This window comes from Neopsephotus bourkii, unplaced genomic scaffold (genome assembly GCF_033783945.1).
Source record: "Neopsephotus bourkii isolate Nb327-2 ecotype Australia unplaced genomic scaffold, CSIRO-AGI_Nbou_v1 NB_1721, whole genome shotgun sequence".
Classification (NCBI taxonomy): domain Eukaryota; kingdom Metazoa; phylum Chordata; class Aves; order Psittaciformes; family Psittacidae; genus Neopsephotus; species Neopsephotus bourkii.
In genome coordinates this window covers 263806-288264 of record NW_026902195.1, presented here as the reverse complement: position 1 = coordinate 288264, position 24459 = coordinate 263806, and the positions used below count along the sequence as shown (strand labels likewise).

General features: G+C 51.0%; 1 protein-coding gene across 2 annotated transcripts in view; it reads right to left on the bottom strand.

Moving 5' to 3' along the window:
* Positions 1–23124, bottom strand: part of CNTFR (ciliary neurotrophic factor receptor) — a 208069-nt gene extending 184945 nt beyond the window's left edge. Inside the window, exons 1-2 of one of the 2 annotated variants that reach the window (XM_061376523.1) lie at positions 22903–23124; positions 20546–20718 (exon numbers count right to left, since the gene is read on the bottom strand). The gene's annotated coding sequence lies outside the window, so the exon portion shown is untranslated. The remainder of the gene's footprint in view (positions 1–20545; positions 20719–22902) is intronic. The other variant, XM_061376521.1, reaches the window with a different exon arrangement.
* Positions 23125–24459: the final 1335 nt, after the last annotated feature.

Genomic DNA, 24459 nt, shown 5'->3' with positions numbered 1-24459 from the left:
ATTTCAGGGTGCTTCAACATTGAGGGACTGAGTTTGGGGTTGGGGCAGAAGAAAGCCCTTTCTCTTCTCTCCACAGCTTCCCCTACTAAGGAAATATCCCTCATATGAAGATGTCTGATCAAAGAAAGATTCATCCTGGGAGATTAATAACTACCACAGGAAGTGGCAGCTGCAGGTACCAATAGAAGATGTGACCAACCAGGAGATGCTCCCCTGAAACAAAGGCTTCAGCTTCACACACACAGAGTGAGCCACAGGCACCTAGTTATAGGCAGTTTGAGGTCTCGTTGACCTCAAACACAGCAAGGTCATTTTTCTCCCCCAGAAAAGTCTTTTTCCCCTCATGTACTTCCAAATGATAACACAAGGGCATTCAATCCCGAAGTGGTTTGCGTTCCAAACTGGTGACAGCTCTGGAGAAAACACAGGAGTAAATGCCTGTGGAAGCATATTAGAAAGGCTCCAAGCTAGCAAGACAGCAACAAACTCCTCCCGAGCAAGATGGGCTTAGTCAGGCATTACTGACTGACACAAGAAGAGACAAACACAACCCATTCTAGGAGGTTTTCCACCTGCTGCTCTCCCTTCTTAGCCCCATGCAGCACCATGATGCTCCCCAGACCAGCATTTCTCAACCCAGAACATTGAAGGCATCACAGAGCAGCCCCAAACCAGCTGCAAGGGCAAAACCTCACACCCATACAGCAGCACTTGTGCACACAAGCAGCTACGAGAGCTCTGTAAGCAGAGAAATGTTGCAACGCTTCAAAACACAGCCGATAGATGTTCATCAAAAGAGGAAAAATGGTCTTTAGAACACAAGGAATGTTATCCTGAAGGCTCAATCTTCATGGCCACAGCAAGACTAGGAAAGAAAGAAACCTTATAACCAATGGGGCCTTAAAATTCCCACTGCTTCCCTAATGCAGCAAGGATGTGAGTGACGTACATGCACCTTAACAGCAGATCGAGGTGTCCTTACACATTTGAGCACCAAAACAGGAACTCATTCCACCTGAGATTCAGCTGGCTTAAACTCTGCATAACCAAACATCAGATGAGAAACCACCAGCTTTGGAAAAGAAACAGGCAATTGTTTTTTATTATTGCTGAAGACAATAAAGTTAACATCCAGATAGTCACAGTGTTGTCATGCTGACAATCAGATTAATCCATCTGATTAGATAAGGATTTGGAAACAAACAGGAGGGGAGATTTCTTTCCTTCTGCAGCATTTCAAAGAAACCTGATTTGTGCTCTGCCACAAGACACCCTTTTGCCAGCGTGTCCCCAGCCCAGGCACCACAGGGCACCAAATGCTGTACCTGGGGCCAGAGACCTAATTCTTAAGTACCTCCAAAGTGTCCTGTTAAAAGGATCACAGTAACATCTGCTGCACTGCCCACACAACAGCAATATCCTCTTGCAGTTAAGGTGGTAGAGCCCAGGGTAACACGAGCCTTGGCTGGGTTTGAGCTGTGACCTCCCAGCCCCTTTCTGACCTCCCATGTCCTGCTCCCTGCACTGCCACGATATTCTTGCTCCTGGGCACAGGCAACCTGACAATATTGCTTATCAGCTCCTTGGAGACGCACCAGGGCTGACCAAGCGGACTGAGGGTAGCACTGGGTGGGCTTACCCATGTCTGTCTCCCAGGAGACGGAAGATGCTGGTGAAACCTGGCAGCTTTGCATTTGAATGCCCTTTGGGGAACAACAGAAGGGAAAGCAGAAGTACCATTTGGCAGGTGCCTGTCCCCCAGGGAGGAGTACTTGGGCCAGCAGATTCAGGGAGAGGGGTACAGTGGGGCTGTCATCAGCTGCCAACAGCCCAGACTCTTCATCCTCCATCAGCAAGAATGCCTGGGCAGATATACACAAGCTCCTTGGGTACTCTGGACCAGCACCAAATGACAGTTCGCCCTTGTCCTCTCATCCTTGCCAGGGTCCTAACTATCTACTCCCTAAATAGCTCAAAGCATTTCAAAGGCAGGGATGCAAGGAACAAGAGGGTAAATAAATATTATCCTCTCCTTCACCTGCCTGTGGAGCACCTCTTGGTCAGAGCCTGAACATCAAACAGCATCCTCCAGTTCAAGGCAACCTGAGTGCTGTTATTTTTAAGTGCCCCACAATTGCAGGGTGGAGGTAGCAGTTACAGACCTTACCTTAAGGAGGTTAAATTTTGTATTACACTTACCTAGAGGAAACAGAGGAATCCCCTAAATGATTTACAGCCAGCTGTAATAGCAACATGTGAGAGTTAAGGGCATGCAGGGAACATGCTTTCCACTGGCTGCACTCTGTCAGCCCAGACTCTGCCTTATCCAGGGCAGCGCAACCAGCAGGTACTTGGATTTTTCCTGAAGAAAGAGTTACTTCCACTTAGCTTTTGGTTAATTGGGCATTTAGACATGGTGCTGCCAGGGCTGCAACCCACCACATCTGCAGGCTGGACCCTGTGAGGGTTATTCTAACCCCAAGCACCAAGCAAGCCTGCCATAATCTACACAAGGAGCAAGAGGCTGCAAATTTTTCTGCTTACAGCTCAGTGGCACAGGCCCATTGCAGCTGGGAAGCAAGACCAAAATGCTCCCAGCTGCCTAAGCATCACTCCAGCAAAGCAGAATGAACACATGATACGGCTGGGAACTCCCAGCATCTTTCCTGCTGGTGTTTGCCCTGTGGCCATGAGGCAGCCCATCCCTGCTCTGCAAGCATCCTTGCACATCACTGCTCCAACCAAGAGATGTGCCCTGCAGCTCAAGGGCAAGCAGATGGTTGAAAGCCATACTTGCACCAGAAGCAGAGCAGGAAGCCTTCAAATCATGCTACAAATGCAATATGGACTGCACTATTCCAACTGGGAAGGCCTTTGATGTGCTTAAGTAGATTTGCCTCCCAGGGACCTGCATGCTGCCTTCAGATTACAGTTTATATGAAAGGAATGATCGTCACCATCAGGAGAGCTTGCAAGAAGCGAAGGGTATGACAGATCCCCCTGGTCTAGGTGTCACATTAACACATGACTACAGTAATTAACAGTGTCACCAGTGGATCAAGACTGGATGATCAATCCAGTGATCCTAGCCTCCCTCCAGGCCCAGCACAACGTCTTGCAATATAAAAGTCACCCCAACCCCTTTTCCTCCTGATCAAAAGGGGACTGCCAAGGGCTCACCAGAATGGGTGCTGTCAGTTTGCAGCTTTTCTTTTTTAATTTAAAGTTGTTTGGAGAAATTTATGAGGTATTTTCCAGGCTGAGATGTTGACATTTTATTTGCCCAGTATGGGAGCCCTTAGTTGCTTTATTGCCAAAACATAATTGAACAAAGCTCCAAGAACAGAAAGAGCCAGGGAAAATCTCAGTGAGATGCTGCTGTGGTGTGCCTCATGACTACAGCACAACAGCCCAACACTTGCAAATGGGACCCTTGGAGCAACATATACCTGACTGCAGCCACCGCCTCCATGCGGAAACAGGATGATCTCTCAGCTGTCACACATCAGCACTGGAGGTGTGTAACTGGGTGTCTGTGGCACAGCATAAAATGTGTGCCTGGAGACTCTTAACAAGGCATAAATGGGCAGAGAAAGGAAGCAGCGTGAGGATGAGGTGCTCAGCATCATGCAAGACTCCTCATAGCATAGAGGCTTGCTGAGGGTATCTTGCTGCTGCATGGCTGGAGGTACACAAGCACAGACTTTGCACTGGCAGCACCCAAGCCCCCACAGCAGGAGACATAAAAAGCCAGAGAACAGCAGGTCCCTCACTCAGAAAGGACCAGCTCTTCACAAGAGCGGTGGGACTCAGGAGTCCTGGTCAGAAGATGCTGCAGGAGATCAAACTTACTTACTTGAATCTACGCACTTGGACAAATTCACAGCAAATGAGTTAAGCAAAATCTCCTTACTTCTGGCTGAAGACATTTGAGCCATCGGCTGTCAAAGCTGGAGCCTCACAGTGTGTGCTCACCCCATTCTTACGCCTTTCCTTGCATGTCCACTACTGTCCACTGCCAGAGACAGGACCCCAGGTCATTTGGCTGTACTGATCAAGCCACTCTCAGGGAATAAGCCAGCCTGAAGCATGCAGCGGGAAAGCACTGGGGCAGATATTTTGATTCGCATTTGCAAGAGCTTTTGACAGGAGCAAAGAAAGAACATTTTAAGCATTCCTTTCAGCCAGCAGGCATCCCAGCCCATGAGACCCCTCCTAGGGCGAGGCACAAGAACAATCTGGCTTTCAGATCAAGGGCTCCTTTGTCACCCTGCTGCAAGCCATTTGACCTTCAGAGTCAGAAGCAAGCTCATATCACAAGCGGTTTGATGGGCCAGGGGTTGGGAGCAAGCCCAGGCACTTGAGAAGGAGAGCAGCCCAGCTGCCAACCCCAGCATCTCAGCAGGGAGATCAACAGACCCCCAGCCTGAGAGCTCAGCTCTGGAAAAGCTTGTTTCAGCTCAGCACATTTCCTCCAACAGCCAGACACAGAAGGTCACCCAGGCCAGCATTTCCATTTACAAGAATATCTTTGCCAAGCAAGAACAGACCCAAGCCAAGTTATGCCAGGGTGTCCAGACGAGGTCCAAGCCTTTGAAATAGAAGCTAGCCTTCGTTTCATCAACAGCATCTTCACATGTCTTCAGTTACTCAATTCCCACTCAACGCCCCCTCTTTCCTTTGAGGACTGAGCCTGCAAACACCTAATTCATCCCCAGTGCTCCTTCCAGTTGCCCACCTTGAAAATTAGGAGCTCTTTTCCCTGCATTTAATTGTGGGGGTATTAATTACAGAGCACAGCATTTCTGAATGACACACTGAGGAGACAGACACACACACGGGGCAAGAGCCAGCATAGTTTCTGCCCCAGAATTCACCAGGTACCCTTAGCACAGCCTTTTGAGCACTGCATGCTAGTGACAACGCAAGCTGCTCCCTGCATCAGATGCCTCAACAAAATAAGAGTTGACAGAAGTTGTTATCGCTGTGAGGTATCTTAGATATATCCAGAGATGGCTTTTCCCATGGGCTGTGCATCCTGCTCTGAACCAAAGCAGGACCACAGCAGCCTCACAACCAGCCTTCAGGATGCTGTATGTTCTCTCAACCCACAGATGCTCAGAGCATCTCAAACCAGCCAAAACTTTAACTGCATGCCTCAGATAACAGCATACTTGCACACAGGAGATGCTCATTTGTGCAGAGATAATAGCACAGGCTCCAGGACAGGGCTCACTGGTGTTGCAATCACCCAGCTACCCGTATTTCCACACCCCAACCCCTGCCTTTATCCTGGGGCCCCACAGGATATGGCCTAGCACCAGTACAGACAATATTCCCCTTTGAGCCTACCCTGAAAACAAATGAAATCATGACAATAACAACAGTTTTTACAAGGAGGCAGGAACAAATCTGAGCATCAGCCACTAAACAGAAGGAAGTCACGGATACATGGACACTGCAGAAAGCTCATCTTGAACAGTGGCTGGGTCAGCATGAGCAAGGCACACGCTGGTCTGTGTGCCAGCTTCTCCAGTAAGGGCAAATGTGACAGATGCAGCATGTTTATGCAGCAGAACCGCCACGCTCGCTCCCACAGAGCCCTGTCAGCGTGCTTGCATGCAGGCACACACTTCAGGTCCACGAACGCAGCCGTTCCCAGCCACCGAGGTGTTACAATACACATTTAATTCAATTAGGAAGGAAAAAAACAAATATTAGGGCACACTGCCTGCGATTAAGGAGAATTTCTTCCCCAACATGCTGGCAGTGCGCCTGCAATTAGCAAGCCCTTGATTCTCTGAATTCCCCAGAGATCACCAGCACCTGATACCAGCATATCCTTAGGTCTTTCATAACACAGAAACCCCTCTCCGTTTCAGCGCTGGTGAGACTTTTCACACCTTGGGGCTCAGAAACACTTAAACCTCGGACACCGTGATCCCAGCTCCGCAGGTCACACCAAATCCGCGTTGTAATTGGCAGCGCAGGTGGGCTGTGGCTGATACAAGCCAGGGCAAAAGCACTCATTAAAAGCAGCAAAGCGAGGCCACGGTCAGCCCGATGGAAGGAAAACTGCTTCCCACGTCAGCTCTGCCCAGCCAGCCACCAGGAGGACTGCAAAGGCAAGAGCTAAAGCAGCCCTTCTGCTAATAAGATTCCCCAGAAATGGGGAACATTGGCCAAAGTGGCTGCTTGAAGGCAGGGCAGGAGGCTGGGGAGAGCCAGATGGCTTTTCCCAGCAAACAACCCCAGCTGCCACAGGGTTAAATCAATGCATGTAGCTATTAAAGAGGGTGGAAATGTTTTAACATGGTTGAGTGAAATTCCTCACACTTTTAAGTCGACAAGGAACCCCATTGGGGCTTAATAGGCTAACACAACCCATCCCATTACAGGTCATTAACACACATAGGAGCCTTGGGAAGAGGGGCAATTAGGGTTCCCTGCTCACTTCTGCCAGAGGGACTCCCACCCCAGGTTTGGTTTCCACTGATGGGAGAAGAGGGATGCAGGAAGGGGCCATCCCCTCCTCTGCCCCCGACCTGGAAATGTACAAACAGGAAGACCTGTCAACAGGTTGAGCTTTCATCAGGTTGAAAGAGCAGAAAACTGGTCCCCAGGGCAAGATGCAATGCAGAAAGTTCCCAACCAAACCTTCTCTGCTGGAGTGCATTGTTCTGCCCACTCTCCTGTCTCCCTATATCCCTGTACCCAGACTAAGGGCAGAGGAGCCACTGTCCATCATGCATCTGGCAGCAAGAACAAGGAGATACACACAAAGAATCTGTCCTAGAGAAGCAACGCTGCTTCTCAGGGGCTATATTGCAGAGCTGGAATAACTGCAGCCTTCAGTTTCTGCCCTATGAAGTAAGGTATGTATTTCCAGCCTACAAAAAAGGTTAAGGCTCCTCAGGAACTTAAGAATAGGTATATACCAGTTATTTTCCACTAGTAAGAGAAGAGTGACAAAAGCTCAGCTAGGAGAAGGGTCAAGAGGAAAAGCAGAAAAGACTCAACTGCATTATACCTTAAACTATCAGGTTAGAGCAACTTGCCCTGTTCTCTTTCAGAAGTCCCCAAGGAGGGCAGCCACAGCTGTCAGCATGGTTGGGTGGGAGCGATAAGACTGCAGACATGGAGCTACAAATAGGAGAGAAGTGGCTACAAGAGTGGTTGCCGGTTTCTCCGACACTCACAGTTGGACACAGACAGCTCTGGAAGGGTCTGAAATACTGATCTGCTGAACAGAGTCTACAGATTCAGAAGTAAGACCAATTCAAAGTGTCAATGCCTAGACCAGGTCAGAGCAGAGAACAACCTGGGAAAAGGTTTGGGTGGCTGACCTAAGTGGGGAAGAGAGACCATCCCTGAGGGAGGTGCCTGGAGCAAAAAAGTGAAGAAAAATCCTATGTAAAGAGTGTGGACATTCTTAGACAGGATGATCTGGCAAGTTGGATTTTACTCTAATGGAGCTGCTGTTTGCTTTTTCTTCCCTTCCATAAGAGGGTCCAAAGCCCCCATAGAAAATATAAGGAACAAGCCCCAGGGCTCTTATTCCCTCAAGTGCATCTTCACTTGGATATCCAGCCCTGTTCACAATTTAAACATCCCTGTCTTTCACAACACATGCAGCCCCTCAGGGCTTTGGTCTTTCACAGTCCAGGCTTCATGTTCTGGCCTGTCTCAAGAGTGGGGTATGGTCATTGTAACATCACTGTTCACCATGGGCAGTAAATTGACTCTGGATTTGCATCGGTCCAGCCAGGACTCAGCTCCAGCCCTCTGGTATAAAACCACCTCCCAAACACCAAGGAGACCCCACTCACAGCTCTTTGGTGGCCCTACTTTTGCCTTGCTTGCATAGGAATCCCTGCCCAGCGAGCATCACAGCCAGGTGCTACAGCACTGCTCAAGGAGCATGGAACACTTCCTCTCTTAATCTGCGACACATTTGTTTTGTGTTCCAGGCAGTGGCAGGTCTTATTTGTAAGATCACGAAACAGTGTGAAGCCTTACATGAACATGCCAATTAGATGCTCCAAGCCCCGCGCTCAGCAGAAGGTCAAGAGCATGCCGTGCCGTCTTGCCGGCGCTCAGCCGCATGCTCCCTGCGTCAATCATGCTCCTCCGAGGCGATGTTCTGAGGAGGGCTTACAACAGCATCCACAGCTTTGCTTTTATGGTGCAAGAGGAAACTGGGAGTGGGGGGAGAAATAAGAGTTGATTTTTTTCTTGGTGTGTTTTTTTTTTTTAAACAGGCAGGCCAGACGTGTAACAGCCTCACAACTTCGAGCTGTTTTGATCCAGCCAGCCCCCTCTCTGCTGAGTTCTGGCAGGAGACAGGCACAAAACACCAATTAAAGACAAGTTATGCTTTTTCTGTCAAGCAAAAAAGGAAAGGGGGGGGGGGGGGAGAAGGGGAGAGACTGCGGGGAGGGAAATAAACCCTGGAGTCATTTTGCTTTCAAACCAAGCTGTCAAGGCAGCGCCCTCTCTTCCCATCTGCTGCCGAGGAAGAGCAAGGGAGCACCTATGTGCCTGCTGCGTACGCATGGCATTAGTCATCAGACCACACCATCAGTCACTTGGCACATCAGGCCAAGCCATGCCCTCGCTTTCCCTGAGGCATCCATCAAAGCCTGTGACAGGCAACAAGAGCGGCAGATTCCTAGTGGAGATGACTTGGATGAGTGCAAGCTCCACCAGCTCCACTGATGAGAATCCCCACTTAGGGGCAATCAGGCTGGGGAAGAACAAAACTAAAGAGAAGCACAGGCTTAATGCACTAGCTCATCTGGCCACATCAGCAGCTCACTTTTTCCATGGCAGAGACATGCACAGCTGGCACAAGCATGCAAACTCTGCCTATTCTGCCACGGAGGTTACTGAGGTTGAAGTCTCCCTGCACAGCCAGCAGCCCTCCTGGCTTGAAGCTGGGCTCAGGACAGCAAGCTGAGAGCTTCCCCTATTTATTCCAGACCACTGCTTGGTTCAGGGCAATGTTACCTGCCATGGCAACATACTGCTGGCGAGCCACAGCACCTAGCATGGACACAGCAAACTCTCCATCACTTTGGGCAGTAACAGCTCTGAACCTACCCTGAGCATCTGCAAGCCCTGCCCAGATCTCCCTAAGCAAGCATCAGTCTTGCAGCAGGCCAGATTATAAAATCACAAAGATCCCTCCAGGCTTTATTTTTGCATGCTACTGAGGAAGGTAAATAGCAAGCACAGCCACTTCTAGGGTGGAATATGTCAGACATTTTAGCAGGGCATGAGCATCAACCCCAGCTTTAGTGTCCTATTTCCTTCCTTAACAAAGCCCCCTCTGCAAAGCCCGTTGGTACTGATGAGGGAATCACCTTCACCCCAACCTTTTCCTTCCAGGTCTCTCTGAAAGCAATAGTGAACTACAGCAGCAAAGTCACCCCAAGACCTAATGCACATTCTCATTTGAACAGGGTGGCAGTTATGCTGGGCTGTCCACTCCCAAGGGGGGATACCATTAGCAAGGAGCAATGCACAGCCTGGTCTTCTGGGCTGGATCCATCCCACAGTTATCAGGGATGAGGAGGGAAGAGCATCTCTTCCCCTCTTAGGTCTGCTAGGGCTGAGAGCATGCACTCCCAGCTCGCTAGTGAGTGCCCTCCTTATTAGCATGGGGTCACTCAACTGCAGCAGGGCACAAGCACCACTTGGTTATTGCAACACCACTCACGTCCACTGCTGTGGAAGTGTTGAATTTCCTTTAAGAGCTCTGAAGGCTTGAATTTAAGGGAGGAAAAAAAAAATCCTCACAAAGAATTGCAGGATCTCTGTAAACATACCAGAGGAAAAAAGAAAGTGAATCTTTGAGCCTCTTGACCTTGACAATGTCCTTATAATTACAAGACTATTTATTTTTCGTTGAACCCCAACTATTGAACAGGCAGTCAAGTTGTTTTTTTCTTAGCAGATTATTATCCTGCCCAACTAATCTAATGAAAATTATCAGGAGGCTGCTGACCTCCTGCTACACGCACTAAATAATACACAAAGCTTCAGGATCAGACAGGCAAATCATAACCCTGCCTTATCTTAATCACTTTCTGTACAGCTCCAGGCTTGCTCCACTCATGTTTGGCCGTGTTAGCCAAATGCTGTCTCAGTGGAAACCACAGCAGAGCCAGCCCTGAGAATTGCACAGCAAAAAGTTACCTCTGTAAGATTTATTCTTGTGGAAGCCAAGAGCTGCAGTAGCAGATATATTTAGTCTCTAAGACGCTGTCTGGCTCCTGAGCTTGTAATATGAGGTGATGGTCCCCTGGCATGGGGCTTTGGGGAAAAGCAGCATTGTCCTGCTACTTTGATGAACCGTAACAAGGAAGGCAAGATCTAAAAAGAGGAATGCATAAAGGGGCTCACTGATCCAGATGAGAAAAGCCACCCTTTCTACTCCATCTTCTCGACTCACCCCTTGTTTCTGGCTCATCCTGCAAGCAGGGCTACCCATCTCCTTTGGAGGTGCCAGAGCACAGCCAGCTGTGTGAGAACTGGGGCAAAGCAAGAGGACCCAACACTGGGGGTGCTCTGTCTCCAGCTCAGGTCACAACTGTGGCGCAAGGGGACCTGCAGCAATCCTGTCCCATGTACTGCAATCCCCCTCTCCTTCAGGGGAGACAAAAGCAGCAGCTCAAGAGATAAAAACCACAACAAGCAATTCAGGAGGCAGGACCTCCACAAGGAGCCACAAAAGAAAGTTATCACACACTTGTGCTTGAGCAGCACACACAGCATGAGGAATAGGTTGCATAGGGGTCACTTCAAGCCTAAAATAGGTTTCCACTTGGGAAGCTACTGAGAACTGTGGAGACACACTTTCAAAGGACAAGCTATTTCTATGTTCCCCCTCCCTTACATGAAACCCCAGGTACAACACCACAGAGAAGATACCACTCTTATCCAGCCTGGCCTTACCCTGAAAAACCCATTGTCTCTTGGTCTTTCAGACCCCCCTGTACTAGAGCTCAAGTTTACCATCAATCACTGCTGCAGCTGGGAACTTCACCTTGCAGACCTTGTAAACCACTGCCAGCCTCAGCCACAGCAGCCTGCTCCTGTCCCATAGCACTTTCTTTCCTCTTCCTGCCCAAAAAACACCTGATTTGCCCTCTCACCCTGACTACCATGGGATTTGAGTTGCTTTTCTCTAGCTGGGGAGGTGCTAAATAAAACACAGGCAGGCAGGATTTCTTGACTTTTAAATGGCCAATTTCTTCCCTCTTACAACTTTCTAGAACAAAAGGGACAAGCAGCCTCTTCTGAAGTGAGTAGAAACAAAGACTAAGGTAGATTTAGGCATAATAGAAGAGGGAGCAAGAGGAATAATAGAAAGACAGGCAGGAAATAGCATAAGATTCAGCTTTGGGAAAATACCAGCTAACACATGCAAGGAAAATGATCCGTAGCAGGGATATTCAAAGGGAAGCAGAAATCTGGGAAAAATTAATGTCCACAGCAGCAATTGTGGAGGGACAGCGAGCAGGCAGGGCTTTGAAACCGAGCACTCCCAAGGCAGGGGCTCTACCTAGGGCAGATCCCACCCCTGCAGAAGGGAGGAGGTGCTGCCCTGATGCTCTGTGGGCATGGCTGTGCCCACAGGTGTCTTCAGAGAGATGAGCCTAAGCCCTAGGGAGCCTGGTCACACCATCTGGGCACAGTATGGCTGAAAGGGTTAACCAGTCCTTTGCTTTCCTCCCCTCTTCGGTTTCAGAAAGCTGTCTGTTGCTGAGGCACCCCGGCTACTTCTGGAAGAAGTTAGAATGGTAATTAAATTCCTCCACCTCCTCGCCTGGGTAGCAGGAGCAACCTCAGGCTTCTGGTCATTGAAGCCAACGCTATAATTGCTCGTGTCACAGCTTTGCTCCATCCTCTGCACTTAAAAGCCAAGATGCAGGTCAGCTCGTGTCTCTGCCATCTAGCAGCTGCTTGGTGTCCTCCACGGGCATGGTGATGAGAGCCAGGGCTGCGAGAGGGCCACTGGCCAGGTTGAACTAGCATCACCCTACTGAGTTATGTGGTATGCTCTGAACTGGAAAATGCTGTGCAGGGACAGCTGAGACAGCTTCCAGCAGACACCATACAGGGTCTGGTGGATGCAAAGTCAGAAATGAGAGCCTGGCAAACGCCAGAAAGTTACAGCTGTCTCAGGATTAGCTCTATCATCAGGCCTGCTCAAGGAGGATGTTTGTACAAGAGGAAGGGATGGATTTAAACCCATACTACACAAAGCCCTCAAAAATGCTCTGAGGACTAAAGCTGAAGCTGTCTGCTGGTGGTGGGACCAAGGGATGGCTCCAGCCTCAGTGCCTGTGGCCATCCTTGGCTCTCTGCATGAGCTGCTTCAGAGCAGAGGTGATACCATTGTCTTCTCATGCCAGGACACAGTCTCTGAGCCCAGCTCACATGCTGGGAGAAGGTTGTGACTGCCTGCGAGGGACTACGACACACCAGAGCTTGCAAACACATGTTCTGGGGAGGTTTCTTTTCTCCACAAGCTCACTTACAGCTGGAGACATGTGTCTGTGCTTGTCCCCAAGGCAGACAGCAGCAATAGAGGCATCCTCTGGTGCCAGCAGAGCATGGCAAAGCGTTAGTGACAGCCTCCAGGGATATGAGAGCAATTTACTCACCACGTACAGACAAGTGCTCACCTTCCTTGCTGAAATCCAGCAGGAAAGCTGCTGATTAGTGTCACTCATCCTGGTTGTCTTAAGGCAGGCACCCAGCCTGCTGAGAACCCACCAGCTCATTGCATGCACTGCTCATCACTAAGACCTAGGTCAGATGGAAGCCTGAGGAGGAGGAAGCGATCCCTACCATTGCTCTCTCAATCCCAGCACCTCTTTTCCAATGCAAGCCATGGCTCTCTCTTCTGCTTTTGAACACCCTTTGCTAGCTGATTCCAGCATGGCCTGAGCAACAGGGAAAAGTGAAGCTAAAATCTGTTTCTTTTCACATATTCACTAGCAGAGCTGCTGCTCCAGCCCCCTCATGTTACTGCCAGTGACAGCAGAGGCAGGAGGAACACAGCTGGACTCCTCCAAGGCAGGGATGAAGCAGGGTGAGCTGTTGCAGGGCCAGCACTTAGGAGAAAAGCATCTTCAGCTTGACAACTCAGCAAATTTGATCTGGAACTGGCAAGAGAGAAAAAATGTAAAGCCTTTAAATGTCATCTCAGGGTTTGGCAGGGAGAAGAACTAAAGACAGAGACAGATAAGCACACAGTGCTGTGCAGAGTACCGGATGCCCTGCTTTGGTCTATGCAGAGTATTTACTAATGTGTCCCACAGCTGGCACGAGCTGTGAGCAACTCAAGAAATCTGGTTTTCTGCCACCAGCTCTGCTTTGGGACCTCAAGGAAATCCCAAACCACCCCAGGTTGCAGTTTTCCCTCTTTGCAGGCAATGATGCTTCCCTGCAACCCCATGTGGTGGCAAGGTTAAAGGCTGACCCTGGTGACCTACTATAGCAAGCAGCCTTGGGGAACCCTCCCAGCCTAAATGCAGATGTGCAGTAAGCCAAACCTCTTGTTTAGGTCCTAGATCCAAAGTCTGGTCAGACCATCCCAATTCCTTGTTGTAAGAGGGAAAGTCAAAGTCATCAACCCATTTCCTTTGCTGTTGACATCTGTGACCTGGGCAAGTCACATAGTCTTCTTCTTTCTGCCTCTACCAGTTCCGGGGAGACAATAAGCCCATCAGTGCACAACTGGCTCTCCCCTATGCATAAGGCAGCCCTACTTGGAAAAGCCCCAGCATTGCTGGCCTGACTGCAGGTGAATACGTGCCAAAACTAGGAAAGACAAATACCACATGCCTTTGAAGTCAAGGACCCACCATGGCTGTTGAAGAAGTTTCTCTTCATCCCTGCTTTGCAGAGGAGCAAGCTAGGGTGAACCTGATGTCTCTGATCAAAAACAAAGAGGGCTGGGATGCAGCAGATGTGTCTATACTTCAAAAAGCACTGTGCAGAGTGGGGATATGGAGCACTCCCAGTCCTTTTCCCATCTAAACAAGCCAAAAGAACTTGCTATGTTTCAGCATTCGCAGAATCATAGAAACAAGCAATCATAGAATCAAGTAGGTTGGAAGACAGCTTTAGGATCATTGAGTCCAAACCTTCCCCCAGCATTGCTCTGAGAGGTCAACAAGCACCAAACCAGAGCCTAGCAAGCACTGTGTGTGGATGGGAAATAGCTGATGGCAGCTTGCTGGACAACTAAAGGATGGATAATCCCCATGAAAACCCCACTGGGAGTCCCCAAGTACATGCTTATGATGTCCTGCCACAATCTGGTTTCACAGAGCTCAGATTGCACCTTTTGCTAGCAAAATAACTCAAACTGCAGCCAAAAAAAAGGGGAGCACCCAGTCTGGGGCATTACAGAAATGCCCCATCAAAAAGAACAAGGGGTTTCTGCTAGGTGGCATAGCAGATCCATGGCACAGCCAAAAATACTATCCAACCACTCTGCTCCCTCCTGCACAGATTTTAGCATTACCCAGTGCTCTGTGCCCCGTCACAGTAACTTTCACGCACAAAACAAGAGCTAGACTTGCCAACATACCCAATGGGCCTGTCAAACTAATCACGTTAGGAGGGCTGGAAACACACCAGCAGCAAGAGCTGGCCCCTGCTCCAGAGCCCTTGCAGAAATCACGCATCCAGGAGACGGAAAAGCCTTTGTCGTTCCCGGAACCAGGTCAATAAAAGCAGAGACGACTCCATCCAGAGAGAGAGACTCTTTTTTATATGAATCACAAGAAAGAGCAGCTTCAGCTCCCCCCCCCGCTGCAAATAGGTGGGCAGTCACAATGAGCCGGCATGGAAACATGTCTGTACAACACATGTGGGGAACCAGCCACCCCACACATGTCCAGGGTCTGGGGCGAGAGGAAACCGCTCCTATCCACAGTAAGGGAGAGCTGTGAAGCGCAGCGACCGCTGTTTGCTGCGACTTCCCCCCCTGGCCCTTTCCAGCCGGGTTCCCAAATCAAGCAGGCTTCCACCAATACAGGCATATAGCGTGCCGGGGGCAGACAACAGGCGAGGCAAGGACATCAAAGCTGAGCAATCCCAGGCGGCTTGGAAGGGTCTCGTATTCATGCAGTGAGGATAATCCACCCTTTGGGGAGTAAAACCACCCCAAGTACACTTTGTCCAGGTGCCTTTGGAACAAAACTGCCCCCTCCCCAAACCTGCAGATATTTGTGGGTGCACCTTTGCCTTAACAGTGTTATTTCTAGAGCTCTTTTCTAAGTGAGAAGCCCAGAGGACTGGACAGAGGCTTTTTTTGATTGAATTTCAGAGCAGCAGCAGCCTTTTGTTCCCTCTCCTTCTTTTAATGTATTTATTTTTCAAACCCTTAGTTCTGATGCACAGAGGAGAATAAATTACACATTGGCAAAGTTTGGCACAGGCTGCCTTCTCTTTATGTCTGAGAGCCATGCTCTATCCACAGGAGAGGATGTGTCCTCGTTATCACCAACATTTTTTAGGCCATGGACAAAAGGACCACGGTGCAGAAAGTGCACCTATAATCCAAATAGGAGCAAAGTTGTTTTATAACATGTAATACTGTTTAATTTCACAAGTGAATGCTCGTGCTTGGCCCCAGGAACCCCAGCCCAGACAGGCAAGCAGCAACAGCAGCAGATCCCTCCTTCTGCATTGATCAGCTTGAAGAGCTCCAGCGAAGGGAGCTTTATGCTTCTTACAGATTATCCCATACAGAGTGCAATAGCTGCTGTGCCTGCATGGGATTTGGGCAGGGATCAGCCTGACTTGTGCTGCTGGGCATTTACAAAGCACACAGCCTGGTGGTCACTCTGGAAGAAGCTATTTCTGGAGCAAAGAAGATGTTGAGGTCAAACCCCAGCTGCCTTCTCTACCTCCCCATCCACCACCTGTAACATGGCACCCCAAAATGCAGTGTCTGCCCTGCAGCACTGGGAAGCCATGGCAATAGCATGGAGCAGGGGTAGCTGGGTGGCTCAGCCCCACGTGGCAATGGCAAGGTTCTGCAAGTTTCCAAGTTATTCTCACCCGTGCTCCAGAGACTGAGAAAGCCACCAGAGACCAGAAGTATGAAAACACTAGGCTGAGACTTTGTGAACAGAATGCATTCACTGGCTTAACACCCGCATAATTACAAGCAGGCGGCATCCCTTGGTAAGTGCTAGCAGAGGGATGTGCCTAGCTGTGTGCTTGCTTTGGGGGAGTTTGTGACACTGCCGACAAAAGCAGAGCTGTCCACTAGTCTCTCTGCAGCTGGCCCTGCCTTGCCCCGAGGATCTCCAATTTGAATCGAAACTATCTTGCTCCTCCCAAGGAGATCAGAGCTGTTCCCAGGGCTGAGCGTTGCCCTAAGGGGACATCTGTGTGCTGAGGGGCTGGATTCAAACCCTCCTGATCATTCAGGTTGCTCTGACAGTGTTGGAGACTTCACCCCTAATGGAGGAGAGGATGCTTTAGATGCATAGTTGTCATTCCCATCATGAGTGAGTGATGCTGGGAATGACAGCGGGCCCTGCTCTTCATGCTCATCCACCAGCCAACTCCCTGGCTCCACCTGGCTCCTACTGGCTCTTAGCACCATTGGTGGGAATGGGCAACACATACTCTCCTCTCCTCACAAGACAGAGTGAACTGATCAGGAAATACCAATTGATCCAATGGATAAAAAGCGTTGAGTGAGAACAGCCACTTGTCCTTCCTCTCAGAGTGGACCCAAGCACCCACCACCAGGGCCAGCAAGGTCCAGGCTGCGAGTCACTTCTAGTATCAGATCAAAGCCTCTCCAGCAGCCTTTCCCTCTCATCCATTTCATGTGCTGCTTCCCCCACCAGTTCCCCTCTCACAGGGTATGTTGCATAGTGTTTAAATGCAACCAGGTCTGTGCAAGCCAGATTTCAGTTGATCCCATCGTGTCCCCTCTCTAAGGCAAGGCTAAGACAGAGGTCACAATCCCTCTACTAGCTGCTGCAAACACAACTGCGACTGCAGTACAGCATCATTTATTGCAAACCCTACAGAGTTCTTCCTCCATCCTCCCCGGAGTAGGGAGCAGCAGAAAGTGGTCCTCCGGGGGAGAAGAGAGAGGAGATTTACCACATAATGAGCACCAGTATTAATTCTTCTAACTGCTGCAGCTTTCCTTTCATTCTGCAACTTTATGAACATCACTCACTGATGGCAGCATCCCCAGAGGGCATCGCAAGTCACCTAAAGGAAGGCAGCCTCTTCCAGCCCCGGCACCCAGACAGCCTCCGAGACAGAGTGCGGCAGCCGCGCTGCCCAGACAGCTTACAGCCACATCAGCGGATCAGCGGTGCCTCAAGAGGGCTTCGATGACATCTTTAGGGTGTCACGGCCAATTAGAGCCCTGACTATACCCTCTAATTAGGTAACACCTTCAGACAAATCACCCTTTCCACTTTAGACCATGTCACGCCTTCGAAGTGATCCTTAATTGACTTAAAAGTAGACTAAGCACTTCTTCCCGGACCTCCTTCCACTTCAAAACAAATAAACCCCTGGTCCGCAGCCCTGGCTCACAAACCAGTTGGGAAAAAGCCCTTCCATCCATTCACACAGGCACGCACCCGCATGGTTCGAAACAAACCCCCCATCGGAGGTACAAAGCAAACGCAGTGACACAGCGGCATCGTCCTCCCCTGATCTCTCATTTCTAGCCATCCTAGTGCTACTTTCGACAACAGTCAGCAAAGCCTTTTCTAGGAGAACAGGAGTATTTGCAGTGCATTAGCGTCCTACTAAAAACATTGCCTGGGGGCTTGTGAGGAAAGTGGTGCTTCAGCAGAGGAGCCTGATATCTGGCAACAGAAGGCACTAAAAAAAACCCCTAACCATTTAGAAATTAATATGCCAGAATGCTATCACGCCTCAACATTTCAATCCAGAAGCTTGATCTCTGTTTTCATTAAGCAATGAATAAACTGAAACGATCCGAATGTTTTCAGTCTCCCACTAGCACAAAATTTTAAATAGATAGGAAAAAAATACCCCACTGTCATAACTGCAAACATGCTGAACAGAAACTATCAAAATTCATAGAATATAAATATTGGGTCCTTCCAAGCCTGCTATGAGAACAATGTCTCTTTATTTGCTTTTCATGAGGTTTGTTATAACAAGAGATGAAGACTGCAGTATACAGTATTTTAATATACATACACACATTCACATCTGGAATAATAGATTTTAAGGACAGAAGACAATATTACCGCTGAATGTATGCAGAAATCCATAAACACGCCTTCAAAACCATATTCTTTGCACCCTACTCAGATATATACACGGACTCATATGTACGATATATGTATTTACACACACCCCCCCCCACGAGGTTTCAGATCTATTAGAACCATTCATTAAATTGGACTCTAAAGTTTTTGCTGCTTTGGGAAAACATGACCCTGAGGAGACATCACATGTGAACTTAACATCCAGCAGAAAATGAAACCATAACACGCTGCATCTTGAAAGCCAGCCCTGAATCTAACTTAATCCCTTCTCTGGACAATGCCTCCAGAGAGGCATTAAAACCAAGCTAGGTGTTTTCCTGGATTTCCCGAATTCCCCGGAGACTCCCTGGCAGTCTGGCTGCATCCGTCTCCTCCCGGCTTCGGAGTTGTTTCCGGCTGATAGCTCCCATCCTTACTCCGGCTGCTCCCACGGCCCGCGGATCCAGCGGAACAGCATGCGGAGAGCCGCGTCCTGCCCTCGCTGCAGGACGAGCTACAACGGGGCACCCTTCGGGGTTTAACACTCAAAGCGGGCAGGAGGACGATGTGCGGGCTGGAAGGGTCAAGAGCAGCTTTGCATCCTCCTTCCCCATGCCAGACAAAGGGATTCCAGCAGATCTCATGCCCCCTAGTGTCATCCAGGCGAACGGACCGGCACCGGCACCGGGTACCACACGGCCCAGCCAGTGCACGGACTTAACCCATAGTAAAGCCAGCATCGTGTCCTGATAGTATGTGGAGCGCAGTTACCTGCCATTTCCCACCGCTCAGGTGAAAGGCAGCATGAGCTTGCTGGCCCTTCCGACCACCCCCAGAGCAGCAATAGCCCCTCAAGTGTCCCCGTGCCCGTCACAGTGCCACCTCTGTTACACTCCCGCAGAGCCTCAGCGAGATCTGCCCCACCAGAAGATAGCCCTAGCGGTGACCCTGGCAAGGGACCAAGAGGAGGAGGCAGAGAGCATCTGCAGTGGACCCTGTCCAGAATACAGCTCCTCCTAAAAATAGATGGTCCCTGGAAGGGCCGTGCCCTTCCAGGGAGTGGGAACGCTTGGTGCTGGGAGCTTAGGGCTTGGGATGGCAAAACTTCAAAGTGTATGAATGTATGACACTGCTTTTGCACTAAATCAGCAAATTCCCCGTGAGAGCACCTGTGGCAGCGAGCTCTGACCGTTAACATGAGAAGCAATGAACAAGAAGCAGCATCGTTGCTTGCCTGGCTGCTCTGACCAAGCAATAAGATCCAGTATCTCCCAGAAAAACAGCCATGATGACTGCAATACTAATGTGTGCAACTAGCACTGGACCCTGCACATGGAGCACCTGAACAAGAGGAGGGTACTGGACAGAGAATGGGAAATGTGCACTGGCCCTGTGTATCTGCCTCAGTTTCCCCACCTGTCCAGCAGCACTGATGCAGCTTGCCCTCTCTTATCTTGGTCATCCTTCCTCGTTCAACTATTAGCTCTTGTGGACAGACTCACACACTCTGGGATCCACAGACAGCACCCAGAGCTCTGGCCCCTTCCATCATATGCTAGCAGCACGCAAGCAACCTCGGCAACTCATTGCCAAAATTTGGAGGAATTCTCCCCAGGGCACTGACCTGGGTATCCTGCTTTCTTCTGCAACACCGAGCAGGGACTATAGCTTAGAATAATGGGGAAGTAACTCAGTTCAGTGCTGACAAAGCATCACAAGCCCCAGCGGGGTGGGAGGGGAGGAGGTGTCCTTCCCTCATGCTGCCATGCCTGGTATACATCATGTTTAGGGCCAGGCATACGTCACCGACACAAAATGGACAAATTGGAGGGATTTCAGAAAAATGAGCGACAAAAATGATCAGGAGGCAGAAAGGATTGATTTACAAGGGGAGAGATTAAAAGAGCTGCGATCAGTCTAGCTGGGCTGAGCAAGTACTGACAGAAGCAGTCAGATGCTAATCTGCAAATGGGATGAAAATGGTACAGGAAGGAATAATTTAGCATCTTCAGCAGAAATGGGATCAAATTAAGAGAAACTCCGGGCTGAGTAGCTAGGAAAAAATCCCAAACAACTAAACCAACCCAAAATAAAACTCCTTTCCCAATTGTGCATGACCATTTCTATCGAAGCACACAAAGTCCCAAAAACTCTTTCTGTCTAGGACAGGAACCCTTGGGAGCAATCACGCCTCGCTGCCTAAGGCGACACACACACACACACTCACACAGAACCCTTTCCCACCCCAGACTCACACTCAGGAGAGCAGTAGGGCCTCCACGTTAACCAGAGAGGATGGAAGCTTTACCCTTGCTGGAAAGCAGCGGAGAGTGAAGGCTAAAGATGTCCGGAGCAGTGGGAAGGTCCCCGCAGAAGGACGCCTTTGCATTCCCAGGTCTTCACGGAGGAAAGGTGCTGAGATGGCTTCCTGCGAAGTCGCAGGAGTGAGCTCAGCTGCGAGCACTCAGATATTTACACACAAACAGCACATTACTCAGCAACTCCCATTTGTCAGGCGTAATGGCAGCGGCAGCAATAATAAACGACAGAGCTGAGAGACAGACTCCCCAGGCGCACAAGCAGCCCCAGCTTGAGCTGAAGCAGGATGCATTCCTCCAGCTTGAGGGGGAATTAATTGAAAGTGGCCAGGAGCTGGGGTTTGCACCCACAAAACTCCTGCTGCCGGCTTTGGAAAGTGAGCCACATCCCCAAAAGCTGAGCTTTGGCTGCACAGTTATTTGTACGTGTATGTGCATCACAAGCTTTCTGGCTCCAAAAGGTACCAGGGATTCTTTTTCCCCAAGTCCAAGAGGTGCTGAGCAACTCCTATAGGGATGGGGACAGACCTCCTTGGTAAGATCGGGTCCTCTCGGGGTAAATCAGACCAAAGATAACACACAATTGTCAGATCGTGCCTTGGCCTTCTCTGACAATAGGCTCTGATGAAGTTATCTTAAAGGGATGTTCCAAAGAAGTCTGCCAGGCATGGGGCTCTCATTTCCAGAGCACAGCCTGGCTTTGAAAACTCTACTCTCCCCAGTGAGCCCCAGAGAGCTCTGGTCCCTGTACCTGGTCCCAGTGAGATGATTGGTTGGACACGAGCATCCCTTGCACACTTCCAGCCATCACAGCAAAGCCCTAAGTCCTCACAGAGGGACAGGACAAGGAGCAGGAAAGGCTGCTCCCACGTATTTGCACATTTTGCAGAAAGCATCCAGTGTCCCTGCAGCCTTGCTGCCTGCACACACCATGGCAGGACCAGCAGCGGCGTGTGCAAGTCCCGTCCCTCACTGGGGTAAACAACATTGCGGGCATGGTCAGAGTTAAATGAGCGGAATCATAGCAGAAGTCAGCAAGTTCCTGACCAAAAAGCAATCTGAGGAAAGGACCTCCTGGACTATCCCGCAAATTAAAACACAAAGAGACATGAAAGAGAAATCAAATGGCTTTGTAGGCAAACCTCTTTCTGCAACCTGCACTCTCTACAGACCCTCCACATCTGCCTGTAAGCATAAGGTGGGGAAGAAAGGGGCTTTCTAAGAGAGTGAAGAAGTGCTGATCTTTATACCCAAAAAGTTTAGCGTACTAAGAAACAGCTGCCAGGGGAGGCAGGGACTTCGAAACATGCGGACCAGGTTCTGTCCCCAGCAAAGGCAGCGCAGATTAGCTCCTGCGCTGGTTGGAGTCCCAACCCGGTTTTAGGATCGCAGTGGGGGAAGTCACCGAGATCTGGAAATGTCAGGGAGTTTGTGCAGCAAAGGGATCGGTGTGTATTATGCAATTCTGGAAGGCAGCTCTCGTACTCACGCTCGGGATGAACTGCCTAGCCCAGGGAGAGCAGTTCCACAGAAGCGCCATGCAGATGCTTTTCTTATAAAATCACACCACCCCCTCAAAAGAAAATAGTGATAATTCAGAATTAAAGCCCTGCCGCAGCAGAGGAAAGGGCAGTTTGAGCCTTTGGAGGGACGAAGGGAAAAAAATCGCTCTCCCGCCCAGGAAATCCACGGGCTCCGGTTTACAAAAGAGCCACCCCGCAACCTCAGCTCCAGCCCTGCTCATGCAATGCAGCACGCAGGAGGGCTCATCCCTTCCCACCCTTCAACCTGACGCCGCTCGCAGCGGCTGCGATGCAGTCCCCGGAGGGGAACAGGGGTCCCACCGTGCGTGGGGTGTGCGGAGCACCCCGACTCCGCGTCCCCCCATCCGTCTCCCGGCGGGAACGCCCGGCCGGCCGGGGCGCGGGGCGGACACACACGCACGGAGGAGCAGGAAAAGTAAGTTGCCCAAATTGTTTCCTCACAGGGTTCGTCCCTGCCCCGACGGCGCGGTGAGGGGGGGCGGGGGGGGGCGGCGCAACGGGTACGCGGACATGCGTGGGGAAAGGTGCGCGGCTGCGGGGCGGGAGGGACGGAACAGCAGGCGCGGAACGGGGGAAGCAAGAACGTTCCCACTCCCCTTTTTCGCTTCCCAGAAAAGGCAGCAGTGCTCTGGCGGCGGGCACCGGGGCTCGCCTCCGCTGACCCCCGCTTCCCAGGTCCAGCGGGTGGTATGGGGGTTAGGGTGGGGGACACCCCGCACCGCCCTCCGTCCCCGTCCGCCCGGTACTCACGGCGCCGTCCTTGCCGCCGCTCCCGGCTCTTTACCCCATGCAACCACCGGCTGCTTCTGCACCGGCTCGGGGGCTATAAGCTCTTTTAAACTCCAGCACATAACCCATGTGACCGCAGAAGCCACTGGTAAGGAGCGCCGGGGAGCCAGCGATGAGCTCAGCCCGCACCCCCCGGCACAGCGCCGCGGACGCGCTCCCGGCCCCGCCGCGCTGCGCGCACCCGCCCCACGCACCCGCACACACTGACACACGCACACACAGACCCACGCGTGGCCCCGCCGGTACCGGCGAGCCCTTGTAGCCCACCACGGGAGCACACCCATGCGGACACGCAGCTCTCCCCCCCTCCCCACACACACATCCCCGCGGATGCTGGAGCTGGAGGGAGGCACCGCACGCAGCATTACGCCCCTTCCCCGTGCAAATGCACACGGAGGGGCACACCCGTGGAAGCGCCGTGAGCACGGAGCTGTGCACACACAGACCTGTACCACTGTGCACGGCACAGCCCCTGAGTGCACGGGCAGGGGGTACAGTGGAAGTCTCCCCCCTGCATCTCCCCAGGGTGAAGGCAGCACTCTCACAGCCCCCTGCACGTACATACACACTCGACGTGTGCCACACACACACATGAAGCCATGCACACATGCATTGCCTGGCACAACACACCCTCCCCATCAAGAGGTGCAGACCCCCATGAAGGCACTGCGCTCTTTCTGTGCACACCTCCATGCACAATCTTTCACACCACTTGTGAGTGTGCATCCCCTTGCACAAGCACCCTCTCATGGTGCACAAGGAAAGCATCACATGCAGATGCAGGATGAAATGGAAGTGCTGCACTCACCCCTCTTGCACACACACGCTGCATAGCTGAACACACAAGAGTGCTCTCACACCCCCTTGCACGACTGATGCACAAGCGAGGCAGCCTTCCCATGTGCACCCACCTTCCCCATTCCAATGTAACTTGCTGGTTCATGCCAAACAAGCCCACCCTGCCCAAGCATTGTGCCTCATGGCTTTGGGATCCCATGTGGCATGTGGGGTGATGGTCACCCTATTTCCCATTGCAGGTAAAGGCTGTGAGCTCTCACACACACAAGGCGGTCTGCAGGGCAAAAAGGACACACATCCTTTTGTGCTGTGCACCACAACTCCTGACCAGGCAGAAGTTGCAGGGGTGGCCACACAGCCGGGCCAGGATTGCCAGCCCAGGGTGCCTGTTCCAGCCAACTGGGAGTGCCAGGGTGAAATGTGCCAAGGGGGGGGACGGGAAAGTGTGTGAGGCTTTGGTGTGCAAAAGGCTGGGACAGGCAAGCCTGGCTGGGCAGGTGCAGGCGTGTGCTGCTGGGGCACGCCAGCAACACGTGTGAGAAGGCAGAGCTGGCAGGCAGAGGGCTTCGCTGAGAGCTGAGTTATGGAAAATGACTCTTTCCAAGGAATTGCTAAAATTAAAGCAGCATCGAGGCCAAAAGAGCAGGAGCCAAAGGGGAGGGTGAGCAACGACAGCCGAGCGGCCTCAGGGCGAGGAAGGGCAGGGTGGGCAGGAGGCCG